General features: G+C 37.7%; 1 protein-coding gene across 1 annotated transcript in view; it reads right to left on the bottom strand.

Moving 5' to 3' along the window:
- The window catches only part of GTF2E1 (general transcription factor IIE subunit 1), a 32,071-nt gene that overhangs the window by 12,408 nt on the left and 6,207 nt on the right, over positions 1 to 13,456 (bottom strand). The window lies entirely within an intron of this gene.

Here is a 13,456-nt window from a genome sequence, read left to right on the forward strand (position 1 = left end):
TGCACCACAGCAAAGTTTTTCATCATATTTCTAACATATACTTACTTTAACTTAAAACCAAAATCTTTACAACTTACCACCAAAACCCGTACCCTTCCTCCAACTGCCTTGCTTTTTGTACATTACAAATCAGGGCCTGCATTATGAGGAAAGCCAAACAAATAACTAAAGCCAAGTATCTAGGCATCCTGTACACTGTCACAAGGCTACTTTTTCAAACTTACTAACCATTTATATCTAAACAAATTAAACCAATCCATTTCCAAAGTTAAAGTTCAAGAAGTCTTTATTTTTCTTACTTCTATATCCCTCACACTCAACTCGTAACTAAATTGTAGTAATTCCTTAGAAACATCTCAGATTTTTCACTTCTACTGTCATTTCACTAATCTAGGCCACCATTACTTAGCGTGAAACAGCTGCCTCAATCTGATCTTTGAACCCCTAGTTTCTCCCTCTCCAATCCTAGTTTCCTATGCCACCACTTTTGTCCTCTCATCCCCCTGCTCCTAAGCCTGTCTGGTAGCTTAATTTCTTTTTTTCTTTCTTTCTTTTTTTTTTTTTTTTAAGATTTTATTTATTCATTTGACAGAGAGAGAGAGACTGCACAGCAGGGAGAGCGTCAGGCAGCGGGAGAGGGAGAAGCAGGCTTTCCGCTGAGCAGGGAGCCCAATGCGGGGCTCAATCCCAGGGCCCTGAGATGATGACCCGAGCCAAAGGCGCTTCTGAGCCACCCAGGCGCCCCCTGGTAGCTGAATTTCTTAAGTCAACAACATCAAATATAAATTTCTCATCCTAATACTGTATAATTTGGCTCAAAAACATCATAACCCAACCACAGCCCTTTACCTGTCGAGTAAATTCAAACACTTAAAGATAATATCCTAGATATTAAGATTTACTTTATTTGTGTAGTGCTTTCCATCTATAAAATACTTCCAAGTACACTTTTTGATCCTTATACCAAACCTGTAAAGTGACATCAGAACTGAGGTTCTGAGGAGTTTTGTGACTGGTCCAAAGTCACGGAGCCAATAAAAGCAGTTACAGCAGCTATTGTATACCTTGCACTTACTAAGTTATTGCCAACCCTCTGAGGTTGGTATAAATACAGAGGTTCTAAGGGGTTAAGTAAATTGCTTAAGATCATACAACTACAAATTGTGGGTAGAGAGCAGGATTCAAACCCAAACTATATTGCTGAAATTCACACTCTTAAACATTACTTAAGAGTCCACACGAGAAGTCCCACTTGGATCTCCAGTTTGGTTCTTACTCCCAGTGCCAAAGATACGCATCCTTCGTTACTAACCCAATTTACCTGAGGGATTAAAAGAGATCATCCATGTACTTAGTGCCAGGCCCACAGTAAGCATGCAAACATTTAGCTTTAAAAAGCTTTATATGTGATTGATACATACAGATGGAGACAACCCTCTAACCCCCCTTTTCCTGGTAAGGAGTAAATAGACCAGGCATCTCTGCTTCAATGCACCACTAGATCCTACTGCTACATTTCAAGTAAAATAAGTTTCACTGCTGTTTCTCACACATAAACAGCAATACCATGCAAATTCCTTGTTCATATACTCTGTCTAAAATACTCTTCATCCATCTTCCTGCTGCCAAAATGGTACCTGATCTTTTACATCTATTCCAAATAAGCAAGCAAGAAAGAGAAGCAGCCCCTTACAGCGAGGAGGTGGCCCAGCACTCAGAGCTAGGCTGTGATGTTTTTCTGTCAGACAGAATCTCACAAGTCACCAACATCAGATGAGTCTTCTGTGTCCACGATGGGAGGAAGGCAAAACCAAGCCTGTCTGAGTCTGACTGAGTACAAACAAAAGCAAGGTCTCTGTGCAATCACAAAAAAATCCGAGCTACCATGAGTGACTGCTGCTTCTTTACCAATTACAGTCCTAGTCTCACCCTGTCCTTCTCATCTCCTAGATAAGATTTATTAACACACCCAATCATAGAATTATCCCCATTCCTGACAGTACCAATGCAAAGCAAACCACCACCACTTCCCCGAATTCTCCCCAAATTACCTAACAAAAGCCCGAATTCTCTAAGTCTGTTAAGCATGTTCTTCCCAAGACACTCCATGGTTCCCCATGTGGCTTTCCTTCCTACACAAAGCATCAATAAACCCAACTTTGTTTACCCAAAGTTGTGTACCTGATGGTTTTTAACTAATGGACATCAGCATAAAGACTCTAGCTTAACCAACTAGACAAGGATACTATTTACCAAAATAAAGAGAAAGAACAATTTCTTTTTGCTTTGTAGGAAAAGACGAAAAGTTGCTTTAGATATCTAAATCCATATTGCCCACTGACCATCAAAATGGATATGTTAGAAGCCAATTTGTTATAACCACTTAGAGCTCAAGAATGGGGCTTAGATAGAAATTCTGACCGGAGAATCAACACAGAGGAAACAAAAGCTATAAAGTAGGTCAGAGTATCCAAAGAGGTAAGAGAGTGAATAGCACAGGCGGTCAAGATATAAACCCAAGGAAAGAGGGAGCCTTGAAATAAATGGTACAACCAGGACAGAATGCTGTTTCAAGGAGGAAATGTTATGGTGTTAATTTTCAAGGTCAACAAGAATTGAAAACCAGCTTTTACATTTAGTAACAAAGGATAATTAGAAATGCCGGCTAACGAGGTTTTAGTTGGTATGCTCTCTTATTCTCTAACTATTCCAGGCTGCCTCAGCCTCTTCTCTTCAACAGAAATATAAAGAATATAATCCACACTAAAGTGAAAAAATAAACCATATAAAGTAAGGTCTAAATCAGCATTCAAATACCTGCTGAATTTAAAAAACCGCACTGATGTGGGACTTTTGTTCACTGCTAAAAGATGGTCACTTACAGAGATCATCCATGAAAACTAGAGAATAATGCAGAAAAGTTATCTAATTCAGTAGTTTTCAAAATTATTTTTAAAGGAAAAAAACTCCTTCCTCAAAGGAAGAAGTACCTAAGAGACAAACATAAAAGCAAATGCTCTGTGAGGCACAAAGACAGCTAAAGACAAATGGCGACACTAAACAAGTGTGGTCATGGTGAGTATTAACGCCAAGCTTCATCTGGCTTTATTTTTGAGTAAAAGGAAAGTAAAAGATTTTGGGAAAGAACACGAGGCCATCAAAACTACCATTTATAAATACTGACCTGCCTTAGTGGCTTGAGACAGTCTTCCAACAAGCTAGTTCTTCACTGAGTGTTAACATAAAAAATCACTGGTGGAATTTTTAATAATACCCAAGCTCCGCCCCAGAGATGCTGATTCAATAGGTCTGGAGTGGGGCTCAGGAACGTAAATTTTGAAAGTTCCACAAGGAATTTTAACACATACTCCTGGTGGAGAGCTGCTGTTAAATAATCAATTTGATAAATATCCCAACTCTTCTTGTAACTGGACCACTCCGTACTATGTAGTGTGCATAGAATGTACTACTTAAGTATGGGAGAAGAAATAAGTTGAAACTCAGAGCTCTATACCATCTTTCCTTTCAAGAGCAAGAAGGCAAAAACCGGAAACAGCGACCAAGCCACATAAAGGAGAACATGCAAACTAGATCTAAGAACGTGGCAGCAGGAAGAAAATGAGTCTACAAAGACTCAGGCAAAGCATGACAAGTGATGGGATTAGGAGAAAAGGAGTTCAATAATACATTCGTTTGATCATCTACACTCAGAAACCACAAAAGAACTAAGAAAGCTATTAACAAATATTCCCATGTGTTCATCACAGCCAAGTTTGTACCAACAGTATTATCCAAATCTAACATATGAGGGAATAAAGACTTAGAGTTTTAGGTTTACTCAAAAACAAAAATCACTAAGCTTGGATGCAAATATAAATCTTTCTGACTCAAAAGACTAAATGCACTTCACTATCCTGAATTACATATCCCTTTCCCAACCTATTGTCCCTGCCGGCTACAATTTAGCCAACTTCCCCCATGTATATACATAGGTTCTAATTTCTTAAAATATAAAACAGGAGAGGATTTGTAACAAAGAATTTATTTAACAAACATTAAGTGCCTATCACATGCCCAGCATTTACTCAGCTGGATCTTAATGCATCAGGTTCACCAGAGGATCAAAATACATCTACTTGTAGATAACTAATAGGTACTGGAAGTGGGAGAAAAAAGATCTAGAAATAGAATATTTCTTTTTTTTTTTTTTTAAAGATTTTATTTATTTATTTGACAGAGATAGAGACAGCCAGCGAGAGCGGGAACACAAGCAGGGGGAGTGGGAGAGGAAGAAGCAGGCTCATAGCGGAGGAGCCTGATGTGAGGCTCGATCCCATAACACAGGGATCATGCCCTGAGCCGAAGGCAGACGCTTAACCACTGTGCCACCCAGGCACCCCTAGAAATAGAATATTTCTATTCTATATTTCCAAAATATCTAGAAATAGATATTTCAAACTATATTTTAGGGTTGTCTTTTCAGTAGTATATGAATGTCCCAATTCTATGACTCACGACTCTTCTAATGAAGGTAAGTTAACACTCCAAAATGAGAAAGGAAATGGAGACCTAATTGTGGGCATGAGAGAGGGGAGGAGGAATGACCAAGTGAGAGAGGTGGTTTATACAATTTTAACTTTCTCCCAAAATAAAAAAACGTAAAAACAAAAATGAACTGAGGGCAGGGGGATGGGGTGGGAAGGGGAGGGAAAGGCTGGGAACAAAAGAAAAAAAAAACATCAAAGTTCAGCAAAATTCAAACGTTTTTCTTTTGCTCAACACAGGAGGAGAAAATTTATTATGCTGGCCAAAGTCTTCCACTTCACTGTTTCCAACATGTAATTCATTTTAGCAAACATCACACTTATTTTAATTATCTGAGTATTCAGTCAAGGAACAGTAAATATAAATAAAACCGAAGTGAAAAAAATGTTTATCTTCATTAGTTTGAAAAAAAGGAAATGTTCTGGAAGTTTATCATAACTGAGGAAAAGGACAGAAGATATGAGTCAACTCCCTAAACAATTAGACATTATTAAAATTATATTTTTTCCCTCTTCACTCCAATACATGCAACGAATAGGTCATCAGCTAATGCCAAGAAATCACTGTCAAAGATTTGCCAAGAGTATTAATTGCAACTGGAATATTATTCAGCCATTTTCCTACAAAAAAAAAAAAAAATTCAGAATACGCCCAATTGCTTCAGTATGGCACAGGCGCTGCAGTACTGAAGCTAGAGTCATGCTGCAGCGCAAACCCTCAAGGCTAGCCAAGGAAACCGAAAAGCAAATGGCTGCTGCCACACGGCCCTCACCCTAGCACGGTGGGATTGATGTCCTAAGTTTGCCACCTTCTAAGTCTAGCCCATCATCTTCTGAGCTGTTTCTGTAGAGCTCACATTCTAGTGGGAATTTGTCAAGGCAAAAAATAACATCATGTGTTGATAAGAATAATAAGAAAAAGCAGGAAAAGAGGATAAAGAAGCGCAATGGAAAGGGGTATGCTCTATTGCACAGGAAACTCGGGGAAAGCCCCTCGGATAAAGCAAGTGAGAAGAGACTTGAAGTCAACCAGTCAAGCAGGTATTTGGCAAGAGGACATGGCATGTAAAAAGGCAAGTACAGTGAAGGCATGCCTGGTGCAGGCAAGGCACAAATAAGATGGCCAGTACAACTGTTGTGGAGTGAACACAAGAGAGAGTAATAGAAATAAAGTCTCCAAAATTGGGGGGTGAGTTGGGGGGCAGATAAATGCCCTTATAGGTTCTGTGAAGGACTCTGACTTTCCTGAATGATGGGAGAGGCCTTTGGAGGGTTTTGAACGGAGCAGTAATAGAGCCTGATGTCCTTTTTAAGAAGGGTCACTGGCTACTGTGACAAACAGTCCATATGGGCAGCAAGAGTGAAAGCAAGGAGACTAGCTAAGAGAATACTGCAAAATCTAAACAAGAGATAATGGCTAAGATAACTTTTCTGGACAATCCTGTGGAAAAAAAAATAAACTCCCCTCACTCAAAAACTTCCAAGAAAAACAAAACAAAACACAATTAACAGTTCCATGTTAAAACCAAGTAACTAGGACTAGAACTCCTAGGATTTTAGTGAGATAAAGAGGAAACTATAAAACTTCAAGACATATCACTAACATATGGGATAAATTTTACCACATTGTATAAATCCAACCACCATCTATACCTTAGGAAGCTTATTTGTACATTGTTTCCCTTCCCACTGAATATTTTATGGGTTATGTATACATGGGGAAAAGGAGTGAACTGGAAGCTTGGGAAAATAAAACTGACAAAAAACTGTAAATATTATTCTCCATTATGTCACACAGTGCTTCTGAAGATGGCCTAATGAAATAGGGCATATTTTCTACATGAACACTACTATAACCAAGAATTTCAATTCCTAACCAAGGTTTTCAAATTAACCCAAAATGACTAACATCATCCTCTAAAAGCAGTGATAAAACCCTAGCCTAAAATATCAACTATTCCCCAAAACAAAGGGTGCTCTGAAATTAGAGTTGAGAGAAACCATATATGGTATAGAACAGACTGAACTTATCATTTTATACATGCTAAAAAAAAGGCCTAGAATGATTACAGGATTCACCCAAGGTGAAAATTACTAACATAACCCAAGACTAGAAGTCAAGACTCTGGAATCCTAATACACCGTCACTTTGCTCTCTTATAGCTATTGCTTAAAGAAACAAAAAACAAAACTTCCAAAAATGACATGTCCACTGAACACACTGATTATGCAAAAGGACTCAACTGTAATAAGTACCCTAAAAAACCCTGATAATACTCTCAGAATTGACCAAGATTTAATACATAAAGCTGATACAGCAACAACATATTAAGAATCACTTCACTTCCTTAGACTTCAAAAGGGCCTGGGGGCAGTGAGGTGGGGTTGGGGATGTAAGGTAGAAGAACTGGAAGGATAACCACAAAACAATAGTTGTTAACACAATGAAAGACAGTGAGAATGGGGACTAGGTTGAGTGGGAGAGCATAGAGCGGAAAAACTAGGTCTGCCATTTTATTTTACATATTTTTCTACTATTTGAGTCCTTAATACATTTACATTAATATACTATGTATTTTTAGCAGAAAGAAAACAAACGTTATTTTGAATCCTCCAAAAGCACTCAACTCCCCCTTAACTAATATGCATAAGTCACACAGTCATTCTTAGGCTGCTCTTTGAAAGCATCATCAAGTCCTTTGTTATAACTTTTATAACTCAAAATATTGAGGGGCATATATATTAAAATGCTAGTCTCAAAAGTCACCTTTTATTCTAATTTCCAAACTATATTTCATAAAACAAATTTCTTCAGTTTAATTGGGCCAGGGGAAATGTATGGAAAAAGGAATTGTTATTATAAAGTATCAACAGACATGACAAGAACATAGTTATATATTTCCTATAATTATGTCGCTATAATAAAAAGGTACTCGAAAACCTATGCTTTAACAATTCACTGTAGAACACGTTAACACTGTAAAATACTCATTTGTTTGCATGCAAAGAAGAAAAAAACCAGCTTTAATGAATTTTTCAGTTCAGAAGATCTCAAATGTATGTGTGATGTACATAGTAAAACCCCACACTCTAAAATGCAACTTTGCAACAAAATTGGCTTCTGTCCTCCCTTAAATGGATACATCTGGATTTGGTATAATCATACAACATTCCCGGACTCTGGAACTCACTATAAAGGGGAAAAAATGTACCATGCCCTGGAGGGAAAACAACAAATTGAAATGTAAATACTAAAGCCTGCAATAAATTCTCTAAATTAGGCCTAAATCGAATCCATTTCAACATGCAGTGAGCAGGCAAAAAACCTGTGGCTTTGATATGACTATCTGAAAGCCAATGATCCATAGAACATTGTATGCCAGCATCAAACTAAAAAGCAACTCTTCACAAATTAGTTTCTATGTAATCAGCACCAAAATACAAAAAGGATACAACACAAAAAACCTTTATTTAAAAAAAGGCCCTCAGGGCGCCTGGGTGACTCAGTAAGCGTCTGCCTTCCGCTCAGTTCACCAGTTCACGATCCCAGGGTCCTGGGATTGAGCCCGGCATCACGCTCTCTGCTCATCAGGGTCTCTGCACAGCGGGAAGCCTGCTTCTCCCTCTCCCACTACCCCTCTGCTTGTGTTCCCTTTCTCGCTGTGTCTCTCTCTGTCAAATAAATAAAATCTTTAAAAAATAAAAAAAAAATAAAAATAAACCAAAAAAAGGCCCTCAAATTCTCAAGATCAAAGCAACAAAATGTTTTAACACATCAGACCTAAAGGTTTTAGAGAGGTGGGAAGGGTAAAAGAGGGAAGGCACTCATCCCTTACTATCTTTCCATAACTTCTTTTTATTTTTATTTTTTTAATTTATTCTAATAATCACCTCCCCCCACCCACCCAAAACATATCCACACCTCTGAGCTTTCCAGTATGATTTTCTAATGAACCCATCCCGGGCAAGATTTCAAATCAGCAAATTAGCAAAATAATCCTAGAAAGATTTTTGTGTGTGTGGTTGTGTTGTTAGCATTTCATACTGCTTATGAGACCCCTCCTGTCCTAAGTAGAAAGAGATGAAGACAGAAAAAAGTAGCCTGATGTATGAATGTAAATATTATTAACAAGTCTTTAAGAATCTCACAAACACAGGACCCTAACAGTTTAAAAATATTAGGTTAAGGCAATTGAGGAATTTTCATGATATGGGGATCAAGAAACTAATCTGCTGGGGTGCCTGGGTGGCACAGTCGTTAAGCGTCTGCCTTCGGCTCAGGGCGTGATCCCGGCGTTATGGGATCGAGCTCCACATCAGGCTCCTCCGCTATGAGCCTGCTTCTTCCTCTCCCACTCCCCCGCTTGTGTTCCCTCTCTCACTGGCTGTTTCTCTGTCAAATAAATAAATAAAATCTTAAAAAAAAAAAAAAAAGAAACTAATCTGCTTATAAACCAAAAAGCTTCACCAAGCAGTCACAAGGCGAGAAAAGACTCATATGAGTTAACCCCAAATTTATACATGAATATCCCGAGTAGATATGGAGTTTACTGGAATATTCCAAGCAACTCAGAACTAACCAGCTGAATTATAACACTGTGGCTATTTTTAAGAATTATTTATTAGACACTTTCTTTTGCAGTTAGTTATTAAAGACTTCTTTTATACTAATCCTAAAATCTGTCTCTAAGTCTTTTCCATGGAGCCAAACAAAACAAGCTGAATATTCTTTCCTAATATTCAATCAAAAACATCCTAGAAATCTATCAAGCCCTAGATATATTACTTTGTAGGATCCTCCAAACCCTAGAGCAAAATATAGGCATGTGTAAGTGTACCCAGCCAGACATCATTTGATGAGTTGAACTAGATAAAATAATCTCTAAATTCCTATTTCTAAGATCTTATTAAATATATAGTTATAAGATTCTTTTTTTAAAATTTAACTTATTTAAAAGTTTATTTAAAATGGGATTTTGGGGGATGCCTGCGTGGGTCAGTCGGTTAAGCATCTGCCTTCAGCTCAGGTCATGATCCCAGGGTCCTGGAATTGAGTCCCACATCAGCCTCCCTGTTCTGTGGGGAGTCTGCTTCTCCCTCTCCCTCTGCCTGCTGCTCCCCTGTTTGTGTGCTCTCTCTCTAATAAATAAGTAAAATCATAAAATAAAATTAAATTAAAATAAAATAAAATGGGATTCTTGGGTTTCTAGGTAAATTGAGTAATAGTGACACCCAAACTATTTCTAATTCAAATACCTAACAATTTATCTCCCCCACAGCCCTGGATAAAACTACAGTGTCTTATATGCCTTTAAAGAAGTATAAAACTAAAAAAAAAAAAAAAAAAAAGTATAAAACTATATTCTTTCACCCACTATTCCCACTGCTGAGAATTCTTAAGGAAAAACTTAAGCAGGAATAAATGCTATATAAACAAAACTGTTCAAAACATCCTATCTATACCAACAAAATATAGATAAAATCAAAGTGCCCACAAGGGGTGGAAAGGAAAACTAGCGGAAATCACACTTATTAAAACATATTTTGAACACTAGATAAAAGCAGGAGAGTTTGGTACATTAAGGAACCAAGAGATCACAAACTATTTTTGGCTATGATTGTAATTACAGGTAATATGCAAAAGGACAGTGGTTCTATGGGTAATTTTTTTCCTCTCTTCAAAATTTTCTCTGGCATTATAGCTGCATAATTTTAAAATTAAAAATGAAAAATATAAAGCTATTTCCATATCATCTAACCTTGACATCTAAAAAGAGTATACGATCTTCCCCTTCCTTTTGGGGAAGCATGCTGCTGAATTTAATTTAGAAGTGCCATTAACTAAATCACCCACAGTTGTAAGACTACCAAAGTAGAAACAAAAATATTAAGTCTACGTACCTGGTCACAAAGTTTGCTAAATCTAAAACATGCATTTATGAACCACAAGATGCTATTTTGCTAATCTGAGAAATTTCATGTCATGTGGTCTTCGTTTTGTTTACGTAAAACTCCCATATTTCACTAAAACAGGTTTTGCCTGATTAAGTTTCTGAAACCAGGGCCTAGTGAGCAAAGGCTAGGCCATTTCATTTTAGTGAAATAAAATATCTATATATACTGTAATGGAAAAGCCCAGTTTTTCCCTAGTGTGTGTTCCTCTCCTGTATGTCTCCTTTACTAGTCGCACACACTTCACTTCTGATACTTCTGACCACCAAATGTGTAGAGATTTTAACCCCAGCAATTCCTTGTGACACCAGCTGGATGTCCTAATGTTCAACTCAATTATAACTACCTGGAGATAGCATCACAACACAGGCTGAGGGCTTAGTCCCACAAGACTGCCCCCACTCCTGCAAATTTAGATGCCAGTCACAAGCCCAGGTTATCATGGGTGCTTCTGAACAATAAGCTATAGATGGGAGATTCCAACAACCTCCTCCTTGGATTCAGCTAATTTGCTACAGCAGCTCACAGAACTCAGGAGTATACTTACTTATGTTTACCAATTTATTAAAGGATATGATAATGGATACAGATGAATATCCAAATGCAAGAGATATGTAGGGCCAACTATTTAGGAAGCGGTGCAGGGCTTCCATGTCCTCTCCAAGTGTACCGCTCTCCCTGCACCTCCACATGTTCACCAATCTGGAAGCTCCCTGAATCCATACTATTAGGATTTTTATGGAAGCTTCCCCAAATAGGCATGATCGCTCATTAACTCCATTTTCAGCCCTTCTACCTTCTCAAGAGAATAGGAGGTGGGGTTGAAAATTCTAAGCTTGGTCCTGGCTTAGTCTTTCTAGTGACCAGCCCTCATCCAGGAGCCATCCAGGAACCCTCCCAGAGTAACCTCATTAAAACAGAAGACACTATAATCACCCAGGAAATTACAAGGATTTCAGAAGCCAGGGTCAAAGATCAAATATTAGAATAAAAGAGTTAATGAGTGCTCTTATCACTTAGGAAACTATAAGAGTTTTAGGAGCTCTGTGCAAGGAACTGGGGGCAGAGACAAGAATGTATTTTCTATTATCTCACACATACCAAGCATCAAACATTTGGAGAGAGTTCAACCCAAGAAAAGCAATGGCAAAATCTAAATGGAAAGTATGGAAAGAATCTACAATCTTTAGGGAAAAAAAAAGAGATGGGGTAGAGAAAAGCTATATACTGGAGTAGAAAGATCACTGGCTTCTGTCAATTAACACTGGTAAAACAATTCTTGCTGAACTCAGAATTTCCTGAGCCCAGAATTTCTAGACACTTATCTAAGAGTCATTACCCTTTGTCCAGTGGCAGAAAGCTGTCTATACACTTGAGTTAAAAACTTTTTATCAGGTAGAGCCTAGAAAGCTTCAAATCTAATTCCTGAATGCCCCCTAGTTACTAATATAAACCAGTTTAAACTAATAATTGTTGAGATGTAAATGGAGATAGATGCCCATCAGATGCCTCCATCATTTCATCAAAGTATCATCAATCTCCAATAACAACCAGGAAGTAAAAGAGCTTTGTAAAAGACTGGGCTTAGAATAAAAACTATAATTCTATCAATTTAAAGAGAGTATAAATATTACAGCAGAAAAAGCTCCCTCGTCTTCTGACACATATACCAAATGTTTATTTCCCATCTTCTTTAAAATGGCAGGGTAAGGGGCATCTGGATGGCTCAGTTGGTTAAGCGGCTGCCTTCAGCTCAGGTCATGATTCCAGGGTCCTGGGATCAAGCCCCACATCGGGCTCCCTGCTTGGTGTGGAGCCATGCTTCTCCCTCTCCCTCTGCCTGCAGCTCCCCCCTCTTGTGTTCTCTGTCAAATAAATAAATAACATTTAAAAAAAAATGGCAGGGGAGGGCATGAATAAAACAGAGTAAGGGAGCAGAGAGAAAAAGACCAAGATTTCTAAAGGGAATGTATAACCAAGGGATGGTGTCAAGGCATTAATAGTGAAAACACAAAACACCAGAAATGACACATGAGACTAGGGCCTAATATCACCCAATAAGCACATTCTCTCCTTAAGGGAAAAGTCCAAATGAAAAGCCAAATTATCATCAAAAGGCAGGTATATTCTCAGAACAAGGTTTCCCAATGACTTAAGAATTTTCAATCATGATACCCATAGGCTTCACTGTATAGACCAAAATGATAATTAAATTGGCTATTAGTGTTGGCTGATCAGTGATTCAAAAACCTTGATTCAAATAATCTTGACTATATTTCTGTGTTAGGCCACCTCCTACAGAGGCCAACTATTGATGACAACTAGTTTCATTCAGACACTAACCCTAGGTGAAATACAAAGAGCATCATGAAATTAAATAAGAATCAAATGATTAAATGTAGTAGAAGCACATTACTTTAGATTACCCTCTCTGAGGGACTGGATTACACCTTCCACTGTAGTCAAGAGTGACGAAGACAACCACACTAACACCAACATCTGCAGAGAATCACAAAACCAAAACCCAGAGCTCCTTTAAGAAATCTGTTAGAGTGAATGGCAAAAATGACGAGACTTTTCTAGTCTATTCTGAAAGAGCTCCAGATATATTCTACAACATTCCTCTATAGCACACTCAAGCAATTCTTCTACTCAGGATGGTTAAAATTTTCTTACACCAAGATCTCTTCCTAGTTCAGCCCTTTTAAGGTAAACAGTGAGGTTCATGACAAATTAAACATTTAATACAAATATGAATTCTTTAAACTACCTTTCATCCAAAATGACTGCTTCACAATAAATACTAAACATCATAGGCTATTTCTAGCTCTTTAGGTCAATAATTTTAATTGGTATTGGGTCTATTTCCCATTAAAAAATAATTGTAAAATTCTTTAAAATAAATAAGACATAACATATACAAAAATCAGAAAATTACACGTACAAAAATCTAACTTTTT

This window comes from Ursus arctos, unplaced genomic scaffold, assembly GCF_023065955.2.
Source record: "Ursus arctos isolate Adak ecotype North America unplaced genomic scaffold, UrsArc2.0 scaffold_4, whole genome shotgun sequence".
Taxonomy (NCBI): Eukaryota; Metazoa; Chordata; class Mammalia; order Carnivora; family Ursidae; genus Ursus; species Ursus arctos.